Source organism: Malaya genurostris, chromosome 3 (assembly GCF_030247185.1).
Source record: "Malaya genurostris strain Urasoe2022 chromosome 3, Malgen_1.1, whole genome shotgun sequence".
NCBI classification, from domain to species: domain Eukaryota; kingdom Metazoa; phylum Arthropoda; class Insecta; order Diptera; family Culicidae; genus Malaya; species Malaya genurostris.
Genome location: NC_080572.1, coordinates 189965912 through 189987009, shown reverse-complemented (window position 1 = coordinate 189987009; position 21098 = coordinate 189965912). Strand labels below are relative to the sequence as shown.

At 37.7% G+C, this 21098-nt stretch overlaps 1 protein-coding gene across 4 annotated transcripts in view; it reads right to left on the bottom strand.

Moving 5' to 3' along the window:
• LOC131438472 (uncharacterized) overlaps positions 1–20894 on the bottom strand; it is a 378932-nt gene extending 358038 nt beyond the window's left edge. For 3 of the 4 annotated variants that reach the window (XM_058608527.1, XM_058608528.1, XM_058608530.1), the window contains exon 1: positions 19629–20894. The gene's annotated coding sequence lies outside the window, so the exon portion shown is untranslated. The remainder of the gene's footprint in view (positions 1–19628) is intronic. The other variant, XM_058608529.1, reaches the window with a different exon arrangement.
• Positions 20895–21098: the final 204 nt, after the last annotated feature.

The following is a 21098-nucleotide window of genomic DNA, read 5'->3' as shown; positions in this document are numbered from 1 at the left end:
GTTCAAAATATTATCCTAAATTCCTGATCATATTTTTGATGAAATAGTGAAAGAATTATGTTGCTGTCACTAATACAAGTCGAGATATTCACGATTAAGTTCTGCCCATTCTTCCATATGGCTAATTTTGAAAAGGCGCCCCATAGTAAAGTAAGTCGTATTCACGACAACAGTGTTCTGTAAGTAGCAGAAACTTTACGTTTGCTTAGAACTAAATGCCTAAATGAACTTGTTTGTGTTTGAAAAAAATTCAAGCTACAGTTTGAACGATAATGAGCAATTTTACTGCATATCCAGTGATTCTTAAACTACGAAAGTAAAAAGTACTTAGAACTCATTTAGTTTTTATTGTCTCATCCCACGAAGCATTGAAGTCAATTGAAGCAAGAAATCATTATGTGCTGAATGTAAACCCATGTTTGCTTCCTTTCTAACTTGTATTGTTTCCATGGCATTTTGTCGGTGCTAGTCGACGCTTATTACCGAAGGGTCAATCAAATTACACTATTATTGAGCCTACTGATTCACGATTACCGACCCAACTTTTCTCAACGGATCGTATGAGACTCTTGAGTTTATCTTTGGTATTACTGTCGTTCAACAAATTCTGTACTTACATGAGTATTCCACAAGCTCCTACACACCTAAAGCGGAACATGACCGGAAGTAACCGTACGTACGAGTAAAGTTTCCAACCATCCGAGGTCCGACCGCAGGGCGATTAATTACGCACCGAACCATAATATGCTAATCTTTCAGCTTTCCGTGGTCACCGAATGAAAACATTTAAATGGACAGCGAAAGGAAATGGAAACAATGGCACGCAATTTGAAGTGATTTTTTTTATAATGTGCTTCCTAAAGTTGTTCACTTTCAAGCTTTCTTCTTTCATCCGATTTGAAGCATTTTCTGTACGACTCGTTTGAGCCTTTTTTCTGTCACATCTGAATTTTAACCTGCCACTTTTTCAGAAACCCCGAAAATTAGTAGATACTTATCAAATTCAAGTTTAAGACCGCCGAACCCTGGCACGATCTTGCAGAATCTTCGTGGACAGAATAGCACTAAACCGTATGTGCTCGTATCTGACTGGAACTTGTTGTTCGCGTCTTGGTTGAATCCCTCGGAAGCTACTGCGAAAAAAACAGGGTGGCGGTGACACTGGCAGCAAAGGATGAGGTGCGGATAAAAGGGACCACCACCGATCTAGAACCAGTTGCTTAACAACGAAGCACTACCAATACAGCCGCAACCGGTCCTGGCGCTTTTTTCTGTGTTTTTTTTTTCTTCTTGGTGTTGATGATGGTATGTTTTTCTCTCTCTCTCTCGCTTGGTTTTGGCTGCTGAAAATGCGCCTTATTTTGAGCATGCATAAATCAGTGAAAGAATGTGCCCTGGCCGACACAACAACGGCAAGCGAGATCGAACCGCGCATACACAAACAAACCGAATGGAAGTGGGGCCGGTTTCCGACGGCCTGGCGAAATTGATCTTCGCTGTTTCGAAAAGCCCACCGTTCAGCAGTCAGTCTCAACGGGAACTCGTGGGATAGGACCTAATGGGCGAAACGGGAAGAGAAGGGTAGAGGCAGGTCCCGGGTAGGTCAGTCGGAACAGAAAACTGGATTTCTTCTGTGGCGGTGGACCTCGGACGAAATCGGTCTTTTCACGTATTCATATATGCAACTGCCTCCACGGGATCGGATTTTTGCTGGTCGTGTTTTTTTTCTGCTCACAGCCTGATCGCGGCTGTGTGAAGTCAACTCTGGAGAGGTTCTTCGCATGCTTGTCTGAGTCCGTTTTTTTCCTACTGACTGGAGTTGTTTTCTCCTGTTTTGAAACATTTTTCAGCAGCTCCGGTTTTGCAACTTTTCCTCCGGAATGGCGCAGAAGTCCACTTGCGGAATTCTGCTGGTGATTTGCTTCGTTATGAACAGGGCTCGCAAGAAGAAGCCTCCAGCGGCGGATGGGGATGATGCAAAAGGGAAGGAATATTAATTGTTTGGGAAGTATTCGACATGGTTGCTGGCTTTTTTGCTCTCGTCAGATGATTGCTGCACAGATATTAAATCCGGTGCATTTCGATCATTTATTTGATATTCTAGTACTGAATTCTCATGAGAAAGAAAAAACTAGGAATGAAGTAACTGAAGGATCACATCAAAAACGTCATTCCTACTCCATGAGTTTCGGGTTCGACGGCACAGACGGCATGGTTTTTTTCTCTATACTTCACCATCACTGCCATTCATCAACATTAAAGTTCAAGAGATGATGGTGATTGGCAAAAAGTGAATTCCTACGAGCTGGGATTGCGTTTGGTGCCGAGTGTTATTTGCGATCGAGTGCCTGAGGGCCGATCGCCAAATATATGAGTCGCAAAGTTTTCTGGTGATCTTGAATTAGGTGATTAACTTGCCTGCTAGTTACAAAGATTTCACCTTTTTCGAATAGTTGCTGATCATGCCCTGTTATGGCCGTGTTGTTGTTTTGGTACCGAACGAAAACACTTGACCCCATTTCCGTGTTGGCAGTGGATGCAGGTGGCAAATGGTGCAATCGAAACATGGTGCAGAATTTCGACAAACCCGTATCATCAGCTTAAACTCGCGGAAGACGGAAACCGAGCAACGGTTCATTATTCGGAGAAGCTAAAACACAAACAAATGGGCACCCGTTAGTGGAGTAGGCAGAGAGTAGGTGTTAATCAGGCACTGCTTCCTGGCTGCTTTAGCTGAGTGGATGAATGAAAAACGTGTCTGTCTGTGGTTGGTTCACCTGTTGATACACGTTTCTGTAATGCTTGTTTTAGGGTTACAAATGTCGAGCGTGATCTACGGTCAACGATCGGCCATGATGTTGAACCTTGGCCGTTTACCAAGCTCGAACGGAGTAAGTGCGATACCAACAGCACCAGTAACAGCTACCGAGTCCCGACCATGACAGTCATAATATATTTTGCATGATTGGGATATTAGGAGATAGAGTTGGTGAATTATATATCATTAGAAATAAGTAATATGCTGACAACTATCCACATTCACTTAATATGATAATGTTCAAAAAATTACTCTTAAGTCCAGTAACGTATTATCTATAATTATGGAAGATTTTTTTTATAATTATTTATTGGAATATGAGTTAAAATTAAGTTATTAAGACTCAACTTGAGAGTTCAGCAACAAGTGGTGACTTTTCAGCCCTATTATATACATGATTTGGTTATTAAAGCTTGCTTCATTTAGAATTGGAACAAACTTTTGCTCATATTGTGGCGCTCATGGTGGACGGATTTGGAAGTTCTTGGCGCCCACGTTTCAGAAATTTTGTCAGTTTCACGTATGATTTTTGACATTCCGCAAATCGACTGTACTTTGTAAACAATCAACATGGAAACCGAAGGAAGGGAAAAAATTGTGCACAGTTATTTGGAAAATCCATTGTGGTCTGCATCTAGGCTAGCTAAGCAGCTGAAATTGCCCAGAAATACCGCATGGCGCGTTATCAAACGGTATAAGGAAACATTGACGACGATTCGGAAGCCTCAAGCCAATCCACAATTTAGGGGGACAAAAACATTTGTGGCTTAGCCTTATACTTTAGAGCTATGATGTCTTCGGAACAAATGATCAGTGAAAGATAAGCCATATTTTGAAGCATATGGTAGTAGGGTGGGTCTAATTATTAGGGTGATCCAAAAATTATTTTCCGTATGTGTTGAGATAGAGGACTGCATCCTTCGGCAAAATTGTGGGAAAACTTATTTCAAGCAACTTTGCCGAAAACACTGTTGTAGTATCTCTAACGGTTTTAGTGTTACAGCTATTTTAATAGATCGACTTAGGGTGTTCCTAAAAAAATCAGATTTTTTGCTCTAGCTTTCTTAATATTCACTTCTCGATTTTGGTGTCTTTGAATATCTTTTAGAGTTTGTTGAAACCAATTTTTTCATGACTAGCGCATTCAGGTAGCGTTTTCTGAACCGAAGTTATGAGCAAAACTAGTTCAAAAACAGATCATTTTTCAACTGCTATATCTAACATTGGAGCAAACGAAAAAAAATCGGTTTCTTTCATTTGATAGAAAATACTTTCGAGCATGTTTATAGAAAAAATGGCGGAGGAGATATTTTTTTAAATTTTTTAAATTGTGTTCAAACATTGGGTTTTTTCATTGAAAAATGCTCTTTCATGTAAGACATTTATTAGCTATACATATTAAAATAAGGTATTGCTGTCTTCTAGCGTGTTAAAATTAAAAATGTTAATTCAGCTGCATAATCGGGAAGATGGAGTACACTCACGTTGGTTGTTACTCTATTCGATAATGCTATTACAGGATCAGACGTTAAAAGAAATCGTTTAAATAAATCATCCAGACTCACTAAACGATTGAAGTTCTGCGGATGGAACAGCCTATACTTGCGAATTGATTTATTTCGACTCTCTTGCGCTTCCTTACTGTACATTATTTGCTATCTGTTTGGTTCCCTTGCGATTGATTGTTGAGCAAGAAGGCTGGATAATCGGGAACAAAAATTGTCCTTCATCTGTTTCCCTTTGCTGCCCAGAATAATAATCTTTCAAAAGGAAAACACGGAAATAACATCAGGAAGTGGACAAACTAAATGCAGAAATTGCAGAGCTTTCTCCCACAGTACTGGGGAAAGTATTTGTATCAACGAAGCAAGTGTTCTGCCTGAACGATACGAAAGTGTTAAACGACATAACAGGCATACACTCCCAAGCTTGGTACATATGCAAGCGCTCAGGAAAAGCTCTGAATTTTTCAAGAACTGAAACAAATGAGAATAATCCAAACAAATGTCAATTTGGAATTTCGCCTCTACACGCAATGGTTCGATCTATGAAACTTTTGCTAAAAGTGAGTTATTGTTTGCACATTGAGAAACCGACATGACGCGTGTCCCGACAAAATCAGCATGTCAAGGAGCAAGAGACAAACATACGAACGGCATTAAAGGAGCAGCTAGGGTCACGTACTAGCAAAGACATCATATTAACAAGATATCCAGCTCGTACATTTCCAGAATAAATCATTGGAAACATCCTTTTTTGCGAGCATGGTGCCCTCAGGTGAGTCCGCATCGAATCTCGTACATAGAAGTAGGGAAGAGAAATGTCAAATTCTTGCGCGCAAAAATAGCAGCACTGCGCACCCACACAATTGACATGATTTCGCTCCAAGCTGACAGGGTCTAGCATTGGTGAACCATTACCTGGAGGCGGCAACTCGAATGATGGTGTCTGGGCCCGTAGATTTTTCAAAGAATATAACACAGTAGCGCAAATCATTAAGTTGAATGGAAATATACTTGAACGGTTTTTTATAATCTTAACGTTGATAAACAGCAATGTGAAGATTTCGGTACCTGCTTTCCAGGAGTTTACTGAACAAACAAGAATTCGTTTTGTGGAGCTGTATGGATGGTATGCTCTGTCGCCAACCGTGCATAAACTTCTGGTGCATGGAACTGCAATTATAAAACATGCTTTGCTTCCTATTGGTATGTACAGTAAGGAAGCGCAAGAGAGTTAGTGAATCTAGAGAATGTATTCAAACGATTTCTTTTAACGTCTGATCCTGTAATAGCATTATCGAATAGAGTAACAACCAACGTGAGTGTACTCCATCTTCCCGATTATGCAGCTGAATTAACATTTTTAATTTTAACACGCTAGAAGACAGCAATACCTTATTTTAATATGTATAGCTAATAAATGTCTTACATGAAAGAGCATTTTTCAATGAAAAAACCCAATGTTTGAACACAATTTAAAAAATTTAAAAAAATATCTCCTCCGCCATTTTTTCTATAAACATGCTCGAAAGTATTTTCTATCAAATGAAAGAAACCGATTTTTTTTCGTTTGCTCCAATGTTAGATATAGCAGTTGAAAAATGATCTGTTTTTGAACTAGTTTTGCTCATAACTTCGGTTCAGAAAACGCGACCTGAATGCGCTAGTCATGAAAAAATTGGTTTCAACAAACTCTAAAAGATATTTAAAGACACCAAAATCGAGAAGTGAATATTAAGAAAGCTAGAGCAAAAAATCTGATTTTTTTAGGAACACCCTAAGTCGATCTATTAAAATAGCTGTAACACTAAAACCGTTAGAGATACTACAATAGTGTTTCCGGCAAAGTTGCTTGATATAAGTTTTCCCACAATTTTGCCGAAGGATGCAGTCCTTTATCTCAACACATACGGAAAATAATTTTTGGATCTCTCTAATAATTAGACCCACCCTACTATCATATACTTCAAAATATGGCTTATCTTTCACTGATCATTTGTTCCGAAGACATCATAGCTCTAAAGTATAAGGCTAAGCCACAAATGTTTTTGTCCTCCAAAATTGTGGATCCGGACCACTGTGCAATCGTCGCACAGTGGTTCGAATCAATAAAAACGTGGACATAAATCAGTAGCTGCCAAACCGTTCTTTTAATGCATATAGTTGCTTTGAAGAAATTATTTACAAATATATACCGCGTATTTTGATCCTATCATTAATTGTTCATGGCCTACTTTGACAAAAAATGTAACCATAACTTTTTTTTCTGAAGAGATAGACATTTTTTTTCTTCTACAAAGTTTTAGAACTATTAAAAATAATTTACTTTGTCAAATATACCAAAAGTCTAGGTCGCACTGTTTCGGATATACAAAGCGTTTTTATGGCAACCCCCCTAAAATCAGTTTTTTTATTCATAAATTGTTTCGAGTTATTTTGTTATGCATACTTTGTTTGGAATAATTGTAGAATTTATAAAATCGCATATTTTTGTTGAAGGTAGTGCATAGGTTTGTTCTTTCCTGGCAAAGTTATGCAACATTTTACCTTTTTTGTACCTAGGATAAAACCTTGCACCGAAGCGAAATATGCAACTTTATGCAGCTGATTTTTACAAAATTTGTAGGAAAAGATGTGCCCAATATCATACAAAAAAATCTAAGTGGAACTCGGTGGAACTTTTTTTTAGGTCTTTTCAAAGTTAGTTTAAATTACTGAATTATGGCAACCCCCTTAAAACTAGTTTTCTAGTCATAACTTGTTTCGTGTTATTTTTTTATGCATACTTCGTTTGGAATAATTGTAGGAAATATAGAATATCATAATTTTGTAGAAGCTAACACATAAGTTTATTCTTTTCACGAAAATTTATGCATAATTTTACCTTTTTTCACCTAGGAAACCTTGTGCCGAAGCGAAATATGCAACTTAATGCAGCAAACTTTAATAATACTTATAGGAGAACATGTACCTTATCCAATTTATTTTCCAATGAAAATATCTTGAGTACTCTTCGTGTGACTCATTTTCACTATGACCATGCTGAAACCATGAATGGTTAAGAAACAGAGGACGCCACGCGTCTGCTATTTCTGTTACTCACTTTTGCAGTGAGCGTCGCCCAATCAACACCTCGTCTTAAAAATCGTGTTGCTTCGCGATAACTCAATTTATTTACACGTTTAAACATGAAATCTCTTCGTAAAGGTTTGTACTTTTACAATACTTTATCAAATTTTGTCTAGAAAACGTCTTTTTAAATATGTGTTGAAGTTTTGATAATTTTTCGGATTTTCCATCATTAAAACTAAATTTGAAAAGGCCTAAAATTGCATATAGTTCCACTTAGATTTATTCAAATATTGTCAATTTTAAAAAGTAACAAAATAAAAATCGCAACAATTTGCTTAAGTTGCGCGTGCAAGCATGAACTTGTTTATGCGTGTTTACGCGCGTCCAGACTGGTAGTCGGAAATAGGATAGAAATATCTTTCATATATTTGCATACGTGCATAGCATGTATAGTAATAATCCATGGGGTATTTCACACAAAGCCTTTTTTCAACAGCCTGTAAAATATAACAAAGATACAAAAATTCGTCCAAGGCATGAACGTACGGTTTTTTCTTAGGTTTCAAATAAGCGATTCCATAAAACAACCTTTATAGTTTATTGAATGAAAAAAGTTAAAAATTAATAAACAAATAAAAAAAATCCAAACTTAGGCACGAGGAAAAACAGCCGTGAAAAAACGATGACAGATGTTTTTTGTAGACTCCTAGTAGCGTCTGACCCACTGATTTCGAATATTTATTACAAACCTATCAAAACTGGAAAGAAATTGTCACTGGAAGCACTGGATATGCTAGAACTTACAACAGAACAAGGAATTAGCGATACGGAAAACTCGGACGATAGCGTGACTGATACTGATTGATCGAATGCAATGCGACTAAGTGACATATTGTAATGATTTATTAGGTAACATTAACTACCTAGTTGATTGATTAGGTTGTGAAAAGTGTTGGGAAAAGTTACTCATTTAAATGCTAACTTTGTAGTAGATACTTAGGTAATAGAGATAAATTCTACGTAGGTAAATAAAAAAAAACTGTTTTTAAAATACAGCGAATATCTCAAAAAATATTTTTTTTCACATTATTCATATCTTCAGCAAAAATACTTGAAATGTTTTTTTCTTTGAAATGAGATAGAAAAAAAAATTTTTCGTCAAAAACAAAATTTTTTTTTTCGAAATCGGTACTACCCCCTTAACAAAAATTAAGGTGCTACTTTCAAAAGAAGCGCTATATAATTTTGTAAAACTTCTTCGAAGACACGTTAGCTATTAAAAATCAGTGAAAGTCTGTACAGACTTGTGACCGTCGTTTTCCAGTTTTGGACCACTGTGCGCCCTCTGTTTCTAAACCATTCATGGTTTCAGCATGGTCATAGTGAAAATGAGTCACACGAAGAGTACTCAAGTTATTCTCATTGGAAAATAAATTGGATAAGGTACATGTTCTCCTATAAGTATTATTAAAGTTTGCTGCATTAAGTTGCATATTTCGCTTCGGCACAAGGTTTCCTAGGTGAAAAAAGGTAAAATTATGCATAAATTTTCCTGAAAAGAATAAACTTATGTGTTAGCTTCTACAAAATTATGAAATTCTATATTTTCTACAATTATTCCAAACGAAGTATGCATAAAAAAATAACACGAAACAAGTTATGACTAGAAAACTAGTTTTAAGGGGGTTGCCATAATTCAGTAATTTAAACTAACTTTGAAAAGACCAAAAAAAAAGTTCCACCGAGTTCCACTTAGATTTTTTTGTATAATATTGGGCACATCTTTTCCTACAAATTTTGTAAAAATCAGCTGCATAAAGTTGCATATTTCGCTTAGGTGCAAGGTTTTATCCTAGGTACAAAAAAGGTAAAATGTTGCATAACTTTGCCAAGAAAGAACAAACCTATGCACTACCTTCAACAAAAATATGCGATTTTATAAATTCTACAATTATTTCAAACAAAGTATGCATAACAAAATAACTCGAAACAGTTTATGAATAAAAAACTGATTTTAGGGGGGTTGCCATAAAAACGCTTTGTATATCCGAAACAGTGCGACCTAGACTTTTGGTATATTTGACAAAGTAAATTATTTTTAATAGTTCTGAAAGTTTGTAGAAGAAAAAAAATGTCTATCTCTTCAGAAAAAAAAGTTATGATTACATTTTTTGTCAAAGTAGGCCATGAACAATTAATGATAGGATCAAAATACGCGGTATATATTTGTAAATAATTTTTTCAAAGCAACTATATGCATTAAAAGAACGGTTTGGCAGCTACTGATTTATGTCCACGTTTTTATTGATTCGAACCACTGTGCGTCGGAGTGGAACTGTCGACCGGAAACTGCGTGGTAAGATTTCGAAGACGATTAAGAGGAATCCTAATCTGTCGGATCGTGATTTGGCCAGAAAATTCGGTGCTGCCCATAGTACCGTGAGAAGAACGCGATTCCGGGAAGGAATCAAGTCGTATCGAGCTAGCAAACAGCCAAATCGAACCATAAAACAGAATAGTGTGATCAAAATTCGTGCTCGGAAACTATATGACCAGGTGCTGACCAAGTTCGACGGGTGTCTTCTGATGGACGATGAAACCTATGTCAAGGCTGACTTCGGGTAAATCCCAGGTCAAAAATTTTACTTGACAACGGCTGGGGAGGTGTTCCAGTCAAATTTAAATCTGTTTTTGCCGACAAATTTGCAAGAAAATTTATGATTTGGCAGGGCATTTGCAGCTGTGACAAAAAAACGAAAGTTATCGTTACAAATAAGACAATGACATCGGAACTATACCAAAAAGAGTGTCTCCAAAAACAAATTTTGCCGTTCATTCGATCCCACGACCATCCCGTAATGTTTTGGCCAGATTTGGCAAACTTAAAGCAAAGTAGTTCAAGAATGGTATGCACAGAAAGAGGTCCAGTTTGCTCCGAAAAACCTTAACCCACCCAACTGCCCCCAGTTCCGCTCTATTGAGAAATACTGGGCAATCATGAAGAGGAGACTCAAGGCAAAGGGAAAGGTTGTCAAAGACATCAATCAGATGACGACCTGGTGGAATAAGATGGCTAAAACGATGGACGAAGAAGGTGTGCGCCGCCTAATGAGCCGTGTTACAGGAAAAATTCGAGAATTTCTTCGAAACCGTGACGAATAATTTTATCCATTTATTTTTCTTAAAAGTATGAAGAAACGCTACATTTGTATAAAAAAGATCTTGAATTCAATAATAAATAATTTAAATACATGCAATTGTCTTTGTTCCAATTCTATCTAAAGCAAGCTTTACCATGAAGACATCATTTGCTTCCGCAATTCTGTGATTTTTGTGTAGGGAAAATTGTAAACCTACTTGTATTGTGTAATGGGAAGAAGGAACTTAGATACTAACTTACTAACTACTAATACAAAGAGCAAATCGATTCAATTGAAGATTGCATCGATTTGTGTCGGAAAGTCAGTTTTTTGTCATACGTTAAACCTACGGATGTTGCTTGATCTGACCATGTCAATTCCAAGCCATTCAATTTGATAATGTGAATATTGTTTGGTTTAAGAAAAGAAGCTCTTGGCCTATGAGGAAAGATAATCGATTGCGTTTTTGCTGCATTTGGTTTATTTTCCATTTTGACAGATAATCTCTGAAAATATTTAAACTTCTTTGAAGGCGATTGCAGATCACTCTTAGATTTCTACCTGTGGCTAACAGACTTGTGTCGTCACAGAATAGCGATTTCTGACAACCAACGGGTAGATTTGGAAGATCAGAAGTGAAAATATTATACAAGATTGGAACACCTGCTCGTACGGGTAGCAATTCAGATTTACAATTCTGATAGCCCACCTGAAGAGTACGATCAGTTAAATAATTTTGATTCATTTTGATCAAATAAATAGGAAACTGGAAATCAGACATTTTTGCTATTAAACCTTTGTGCCAAACACTGTCGAATGCTTTTTCTTTGTCTAGAAGAGCAACTTCAGTGGATAACCCAGAAGATTCTAGAAGATCTTACAAGTTGATGAGAAGTTGAATGTTAATGACGAAACCCAAACTGCTCTGGTAAAACAATTGAATTCTCATTTATATGAGTCATCATTCTCGACAAGATAATTTTTTCAAAAAGTTAACTGATAGAAGAAAGTAAACTAATTGGTCGCTGGGTTTTTATCAGGTTTGAGAATAGTAATTACTTTAACGTCTTTCCATCTTTCTGGGAAGTAAGCTAATGAAAAAAAAACACTTGTTGAAAATTTTAACCAGGAGTCTCAAGGCAACATCGGGAAGATTTTTAATAAGAATTTTAAAAATTCCATCATTACCAAGAGCCTTCATGTTTTGCCTTTCTCATATTTTAAGTTTCCTAATAATTGACTTAATTTCATCAAAATTCGTCTCAATAATGTCATCTTGTAATAACACTTGAGTTGAAATATGATCATATTTCAGTGAGACTTCATTTTCAATAGGACTCACAACGTTCAAATTAAAATTGTGGACACTCTTGAACTGCTGAGCAAGTTTTTGAGCTTTTACGCTTTTTTTGTAAGAAGTATTTGATTTCCTTCCCTGAGAGCAGGAATTGGTTTCTGAGGTTTCTTAAGAACCTTAGAAAGTTTCCAGAAAGGTTTAGAATATGGTTTAATTTGTTCAACTTCATTGGAGAAATTTTTATTTCGCAAAAGAGTAAATCTATGTTTAATTTCTTTTTGTAAATCCTCAACTATGTTTTTCATAGCAGGATCACGAGAACGTTGATATTGTCGTCGACGAACATTCTTCAACCGAATGAGCAGTTGAAGATTGTCATCGATGATAGGAGAATTTCATTTAGTTTGAGCTTTGGGAACTGAACGATTTCTAGCATCGATTATGTAATGATTCAAAATATCAATTGCTGTGTCGATGTCCGCAGAATTTTTTAAAATAGTTTCATGATCCACATGATTTTCAATGTAAGATCTGTAATCCAACCAATTCGCTCTATGATAGTTGAATATAGAACTAATTGGAATAATTATAGCTTCGTTGGAAAGTCTGAATGTTACAGGAAGATGATCTGAGTCAAAGTCAGCATGTGTAATCGGTTCACTACAAATGTGACCTTGATCTGTTAGAACCAGATCAATTGTAGACAGGTTTTTCAAGGAAGAGAAACAAGTCGGATTACTGGGATGAAGAACTGTGAAGTAACCAGCTGAGAGTTGACTATGAAGTATTTTACCATTACTGTTATTTTGCCTACAATTCCACTGGACATGCTTAGCATTTAAGTCCCCTACTACGAAAAAATTCGGTCGATATCTTGTGAGTTTTTGTAATTCGCCTTTAAAGAAATTTAATTGTTCGCCGGTGCATTGGAATGGCAAATATGATCCAGCGATGAAATAAATTCCATGAATGGTTTCAACTTTGATTCCCAAGCTTTCAATAACTTTAGTATTGAAAGAAGGTAGAATTCGGTGTTTAATTTGCCGTTGGACAAAAATGGCAACTTCACCATCCATTCCAGTAAAGCTGTCAAATCGATGAACCACATAATGTGGATTGCTTTTCAATTTGACATTTGGTTAAAGAAATGTTTCTGTCACAATGACAATATGAATTTTGTGAACTTTGAGAAAATTTTAAAATTTATTTTTTACGTTTCACTTTCAGCTCATCAGTGCGTCAGCAGTTTATGTTGAACTGCTAACGCTACCTAACGGTTCAACATAAACCGCTGAGCATTAACTTTACGTCTGCTCTGAACCAAAAAGAATTACGTCTGCTCTGAACCAAAAAGAATTTCGAATTGATCATTCAAAGGATCCGGGACTCCCTCAGTCACACAAACACTGCTCGAAAGCTCGAAAGAAGAGAAAAAAAAAAAACATTTTCTCGAAAAGTTAAGAATAAATCAAAACATAAATCGAGTGATGGTTTAGCAACTGAAGTCATGATTAAAAAACAATATTTCGCAATCTGAAAGAGATAGAAAAATATTATCCTCCGCAAAATTTTAGAGTAATCAATTATAAAGAACTTTCCCGAAGGTGCTTATTATGTATCAAAAGCCGTTCTCATTGTAGAACGATTTTTATGTATTAGGATTGGGTGCATTTTAACATAACAGTTCACTTTATTTGAAATAACAGTTTGTTTTACTTAGTATAACTTTTCTTATGATATTTCTAAACGACACAATGTTCTAAGGAATCAAAGCGCTTGAAAATGTGCAACTTTTCTTGTAAAAATATTAATTTCATATTGTTAGTTATGCCGGTCGTTCGTGAGTATGCTACCTTCCTTTTAAGGGTTGATAGAGGGTATGACAACATTAAAAAAATACAGAGAACACGGATTCGCAACGCTACTATATCGGAGATATTCTATTTTGAAGATGATTGTGTAGGGCACTGGAATTCCTATATAATGATGTAATATTAGTTATAATTGGTTTTTAGTTGAATTGTTAATTTGGCTCAAGGATAAACTGTCCGAATCAGACATAGTGTTATTGTACCAATTATTGTAGTTGTGCAGAAAATCATAAAGCGTGCTGGGCTACATGTTTCCAAGGTGCGAAAAGTTCCCAACCGGAAAAGCAAAACATCACTGCGAAAACCGACGCCAGGTAACTTTACACGAAATTGGTCATCGAATCGTTTTTTTCTGATAGATAATGGAATTTACGCCAAGTCCAACCTCCGTCAACTTCCTGGAGTAAGAAAGGTAACCCTGTGAATGCAAGGAAAGGACGAGTTTCGTCAACGTCAACGGTGAAATTAAATGATTTGCGGTACGGATTGGTCCATCATTTCCGTATTGTTCAGACCTGACCCAAAAAGTCTTGGCATTACATTCCTTTCGTGGAATTTGGCATTTCTGTTTCAACAGACTTCGCAGCCGATTCTTAGTGTACAGAATCATTGCATGGCTAGTACTATGGATCCTACTGACACTAAGAATCCTTCCAGGTCAGGACTCGAACATACGACAACTGACTTGTAAGACCAGCGTCCTATGCATTGAACCACCAACCCAGACTTGACCCCCAGCGACTATTATCTATTTCCAAATCGGAAAAGGTTTCTCCAGGAAAAGAAGTTTTCGTTGAATGTTGAGGTCATTGCAAAACCGGAAGCCTATTTCCAAGGGCCTTGACAAATCTTTTTTTTAAAGGGTATCAACATGTTAGAGGACCGATGCGTTAAGTGTATCGCTCTAGATGGAAATTATACTGAAGAATAAAAAAATTTTCACGCTTAAAAATCGACTTTTCCTTTACTCGGCCTGGGACGTCTGATTCCATGTAGTAAATGACATTCTGTTTTGGTCGAATCTGGCATCGTGCCATCGCGTGGAGCCGGTTTTATATTTATTTACTATTATCGTGTCTGTCAGATACAACATCCTAATGGACAAATGAGTGGGGAAAAACAAGTTGAATAGTTCATTTGTCATTCTCAAATGGACGAAAAAACCACCATCTTCTCAAAAACATAAACGAAAATAATAATCACAATGCAACTTAAAGCTCGTGTCGGTAATAAAACAAATATTTGAAAAATTCAATGCACAGCAGATCGTTTCAGTTTATTCGCGAAATCACTACATGATTCACCAAACTCGTAAAGATCCTTAACAGCGGTATCGGAATCGTATCGGTATCGGAAGTAGATTTGCGGGTTTTTTTTCAAGGAAAGCTCCGTAATGACTGACGAACGAATCATTTTTGAACTCTTCCATTACGTATGCTCCACGAAAGTCGATGATGAATCGAAACTACTGAAGTATTCTTCGGAGTAACAGTTCGGTCAAGTGAACAATACAAAGCCTTCAAACAGTGAGGATCTCTTAAATCTTTAGCGATTTAGCTAATTGACGTTATGCTTTTGAGATGATCAGTGATCGTTGGAAAACTCTAATCAAAGCTTAGCCATTGATATGATAGTCGAATTTACCAGGATTCAGAGTACTCTGAAACCTGGCATTTTGCAATGTTAATCAAAAGTTTGTTTGGACTACATCAATCTAGGAATAATTCAAGTGCATTTTGTAACCGCCAACAATTCTCCACAGTACGAATAACTAGGTACAATTTCGAGTCGTCTGCATATATCAGTTTGTCACCAGTTCCCTAAGAAAATGAGACATCATTGAAAAATAACACAAAAAACAAAGGTCCTAAATTACTGCCTTGTGGAACTCCTGATTTGCAAAAGAATTGAGATGATGTACGGTTGCTCAATTTTACTCGTAGAACTCTCCCGAAGAGTTATGAGCTTAACCAGGACACAAGAAGCGCGGAAAATCCGAGACAAGATATGTTATTGAGAAGTAGGTATGATACAGGGTCCGGCACTCGAAGTGTAACCAATTAAAAAGGCCATAAATTCAGTTTGGAAAATTTTTTTTTACTTAATTCAAAGTACAAAATGTGTAAAAATAATACAATTCAGAATCAATTCACTTTTGCTCGATATGACCACCTTTTGCCTTGACTATGGCCTTGAGACGGTCAAAAAACGAATCGCAAGCTGCCCGAATGTGACTTGCAGGTATTTTGGCCCACTCACGGACAATAACTTTTTTCAGAGAGACTGGTGTATCTTTTAGTTCGGACTTTGCTCTCCAAAATGGCCCAAAGAGAATAATCCATTGGATTCGCATCTGGTGAATTCGAGAGCCATTGTGTGGACGTGATGAAGTTCGGAACGTTGTTTTTCAGCCATTCTTGGTTCACTCGAGCTTTGTGAGACGGTGCCGAGTCCTGCTGAAACGTCCATGGTCTGCCACCGAAATGTTTGTCTGCCCACGGCTTCAAAGCAACCTCCAGAATACTTTCCCGATAATATGTCGCATTTACCTTGACGCCAGGCTCGAAAGTCTGAAGTTGGTTACACTTCGAGTGCCGGACCCTGTACTCGGAAGGCAAAGTATCGATATCTAGGGATACCGAAATTTCGGGTATCGATACAAGGTATCAAACGGCAATAAAGTCTCGATACTTTTAAGTATCAATTGATACTTGAGCAGCAATCGTTTCAAACACAAAATGAAATTATGAATTACATTATTTACAGGTGACAAATTTTTATAAACGATACAATTTCTAGCTACTTAACGTGTCAAATGACGCAGTATTCCATTTAGACACAATTTTACAGACTCCGAGTGTAGTTTATACTCGGCTACCAAGTGCTGCTGTCTGGATTTAAATGTATCAATTATACATTCGACAGATATGTGCTTCTGTGGCTGAGTTGATTAAATGACATGCTTTGTGATCTAATGTTTTTCGGTTCAAGTTGCGCTATTGCCAATCAAATTTTTGTTTTTATTACATTACAATACATTGCATTACATTACATTCGATTTCAAGTCATGTAATTTTCAAACCACACAATTCTACAAGTTCTTGAATATAAATTTGTGTAAAAAATGACGCTACAATTATGTGTATCTTATAAGAGGTAAAATCACAAGAATTTTTAAATCTGCGAAATAAAGTAAGATTGTGGACTGTGGCGTTTTTTTTTATGATGTACAGAAAGGTGTTTCCACAGAGCAAAAAAAGTATTGTAACGATGGTCTAGATTATCAATCGAGGTTAAAAAAATAGATGTATTAAATGCTATAATTTTCTGTATTAAGTAGATTACATCAAGAAGAACTGCATACTTAGACGATTCTGATATGAAATTACGCATATTTTCGTGTTATATTGCAATTGCTGCACATCACTACTCTCAACTGATGTGCAACGATTACGATATAATATCACAGCAATCTTGGTGTCTTTCTAAAGGTTGTAATATTACACGAAAAGATGCATAATTTCATATCAGAATAATATACACTTTTAAGTAAGGGTGATGTAATAAACTCAATACGTTATTTCGATGTAATAATGTGTGATTTATATGCGATATTTATTGAAAACAGCTAATTTTTGCAATTGAAGTTTAGTACGTCTGGATTTTTCCACATCAATTGATTATCACATCCGGATCAGGGTCATTTCGCCGAAAGCCATTTCGCCGAAAGCCGTTTCGCCGAAAGTCATTTCGCCGAAAGGGTTATTTCGCCGAAAGGGTTATTTCGCCGAATGACATTTCACCGAATGGGTCACTTCACCGAATGCCATTTCGCCGAAAGCCATTTCGCCGAAAGCCATTTCGCCGAAAGCCATTTCGCCGAAAGCCATTTCGCCGAAAGGGTCATTTCGCCGAATCCTGAAATCGTCTTGAAATCGTATTTAGAATTGATTTAAATTGAAGACAAACGAAAGATTATAGCGTTATTGCCCGTTTTGTTAACTTACCATTGTACTTCTTGAATAATGATTGATTGTTGTACTCTTGAATAAAGATTGATTCATGAACCTCAGAAAGTAGTTCCCAAGAAAACTTGTTGACTATTAGCTAGTAAGCATCAAAGCAATTGCATAGGTGTATCTACCAGGCAAATGTAGGTGGCATTTTCGGTCTTGGCTTCGGTTATGTGGCTGCGCCACATCAGTTATACAGGAGACATAACATGCAGGAGATATGACCCTTACGGCGAAATTACCCTTCCAGCAAAATGACCCTTTCGGCGAGATGACCCTTTCGGCGAAATGACCCTTTCGGCGAAATGACCTATTCGGGCTTATAATAAAAAAAAAATGACCTATTCGGCAAAACGACTTTCGGCGAAATGGCATTCGGCGAAACGACTTTCGGCGAAATGGCATTCGGCGAAACGACTTTCGGCGAAATGGATTTCAGCGATATGACCCGCTCCCATCACATCCAGATTATTACAATTCTTTTTTGCTTTGCATAAATTGGTTGTGCCATCAGTATATGCATATTTACTGCCACATAGATTGCACTTTGCCTTTCGCGACGTTTGGTCCACGTCAAAGAATTTCCGCACGCAATTTTGTGTTGATTTCACATCTCACTTAATATCTCAACAATTTTCATGTAATAACTTTTATGTCGATAGACGAATACTACATTGAAAGCCAATTCCTATTGCTATTATTCCATCGCTATTTGGCGCACTGAAAGAGAGTGCAATGAGCGTGAAAATTTGAAATGATTGAATCCTTTGAGAGAATTATTTTTATGTGCGTGTTTTGCACAATGCACTCTCTTTCAGCGCACCTATGGGACGAAGCGAGATTGTCGAGAACGAATTTCAACGACGGCTAGTCCACGTCATATCAATACATTTCACGCAGCCCATCTGGGTTCGATTCTCAATCCCACACATAGGGTTAGAAAGTTTTTCTGGCCCGAAGAGGCGAATGACCTAAAGGTTAAAGCCTCTATAATTGAAACAAAAAAAAATGTTCCGTCGTAATGGGAATTGACTTCAATCTGTTGCGATATTGTAAGTATCGAGACCAAAAGTATCGTTACTAACAGTATCGCTCTACCCGATTCCTTGAAGAAAGTATCGATACCTCAAAGTATCGACTCGGTATCGGACATCCCTATTGAGAAGTATTGTGTGATAATTTTGTCGAAAACAGCTTTCAGATCCGAGTAAATGGCAATACTCTTTGACGTGAATGTTAGCAGATTTGTTGCATCTGATCTTCCGGACATAAATCCGTGTTGATCGAATGAGATATAATTTTTCGCTCGATCTAATATAGCATCACTCATAAAAATCTCGAAAAGTTTCGATGAAGCGGAAAGATTAGTCATGCCACAATATTTTGCATACAAAAAAGGAAATCATCATAAGTTTTTATATGTCACCATTAAATTTCGATAGATTTGGATTTTGTCATCCTCTTCGGCTAAGAGCGATGAAATCTGTTGAAAAGAAAACATCTTGGTTTATTTCAAAAGCATAACATTTTTGTGAGTAAGATTGTGACACTAGAATGGATTGAAGCCCGAATCGGTAAACTGTTCTTGAATTATCGTAAATATAGCTTCAATAGAAAGCTGTTCCTCCCGCGTGCGTTCTATTCATTGAAAAGCTTCAAAACATTTAATTCATGCAAGTAGTCAGTGTAGTCACAAATGTTGAGGCGTACACCGGAAGCAATCATCTCTCACCGAGCAACCTTCGGTACTGATTGACACCCTGCAAACGGGTCGGCAGAAGTCAAAACTGCTGCATTTATAAAAAAACAAAAGATTTCAACAACGGAGCCGTTCCGAACGTCGTTGTTTCGTTTGGGCTTTAGTTGGCAGCATGCATCCCACTTCCCTCATCATTCGTACACCTACAGTACTTACTTAATCGGGCAATTAACACACAATCGATCGTTAGCGATGAACTTCACAGCAACTGCATACTCGTCCGCTACAGCTTCTGCATGTAAGACCACCTCCGACAGGAAGCGACGCCAATCGTTTAGGATGAAAGCAACGGGTTAAGCATTTTCCACCGACAATTTGTCACTATTGTACGCGAGTTTTTTTTTTGTTTTCGCAAGCTAATCATTCGTCAAGGCTGAGTTACACCGGCGTGATTCTCCCAGCAACAACACCTCATCCGATCACTGTAACTGCACCGAAACTGTTTCACAACTTTCGTTTTTCAATCCTTTTCTAGTGATGCACTACCACCACGCAAAAGCAAACACGTTGTACGTACTTCAGAACAACATCCGTCTTTACCGAGGCATAATTTATGGACTTGCCGATTCTCATTAGCATATTCCATGTGGAGGTTGGTGGCGAAGCATCTTCAGTTTGGAGTTACTTCGAGAGAACGCCGGTGAGTAGGCTTATCCGTGCCTGGACACCCGCTTCTCCGGGTATCAACAGCAAATACAACAATAACAACAGCAACAGCTCAAATAATCACAATCCACACTTCTTGTACTTGCCCACCTTCTTGGCTCTTCGTCAGTGTTGAACCAAAAAAAAAATAAAATAAAACTACAGTTCACTTCACATAATGATGAAACTTGTTTTTTATCTTCCTGAACCTTCTCCGCCGTGTTTGCACTTCTTGCTCGAATCTTTGGGTTGCGTCGCTAAAGATGAAACCACCATCAGCCAAATCGAAACCGACCGGGGCCTGTTCGTGGAGTAGAAGAATCAACACAATAAAAACAAGCCCGGTCAGAGAGCCAAAAAACGAAAAAAAAATACAACAAAAATGCGCACTGATTTCTGCGGACTCAGCCGTATATTTAAGGGAAATTTACACCTTCTGGGGTCACTTACTTCAAGTCAAAATATTTCTTTCGATTCTTCTTATTCGTCAGCTTGATTGAACCGATACGGTCACTGCGCGCATGGGAGTCACGTTACATAAGCCATGTGACTTAAGGTCCCCGCCGCGTGCAGCACTGAAACTGGAGCACCGTGAATATTCTCCAATCACACTTGTAGGTTATCCGAGAACTGCTTAGAAGTCTTTCGGGTCACTGTAGCGTAGAATCAGTACAAAAGCCAAAATGACAAGATCCTGAAGTCGCGCGGAAACGGGAGCGCGATTCAAACGCAAACCGCTCGCTCGAAAGTCACCAGACGGACTGGCAGGTTTCGCTTTCGCTTACAATCTTCTGCTCTCGAACGCGACGCGTTCGGTGTCCACGGCAACGATTCGACCGCCGCAGCAGCTTCATGTGGGCATAAGAGAAGAGCAATCGCGCGCGCTCACCCCTGTGGTGAATTTCGTTTCGAGTCCCTCCGGACGGTGGCTCCCATGGTCTTTGGTGGTAGCTAACAGAGAACCATGCCTCTCACTGTAAG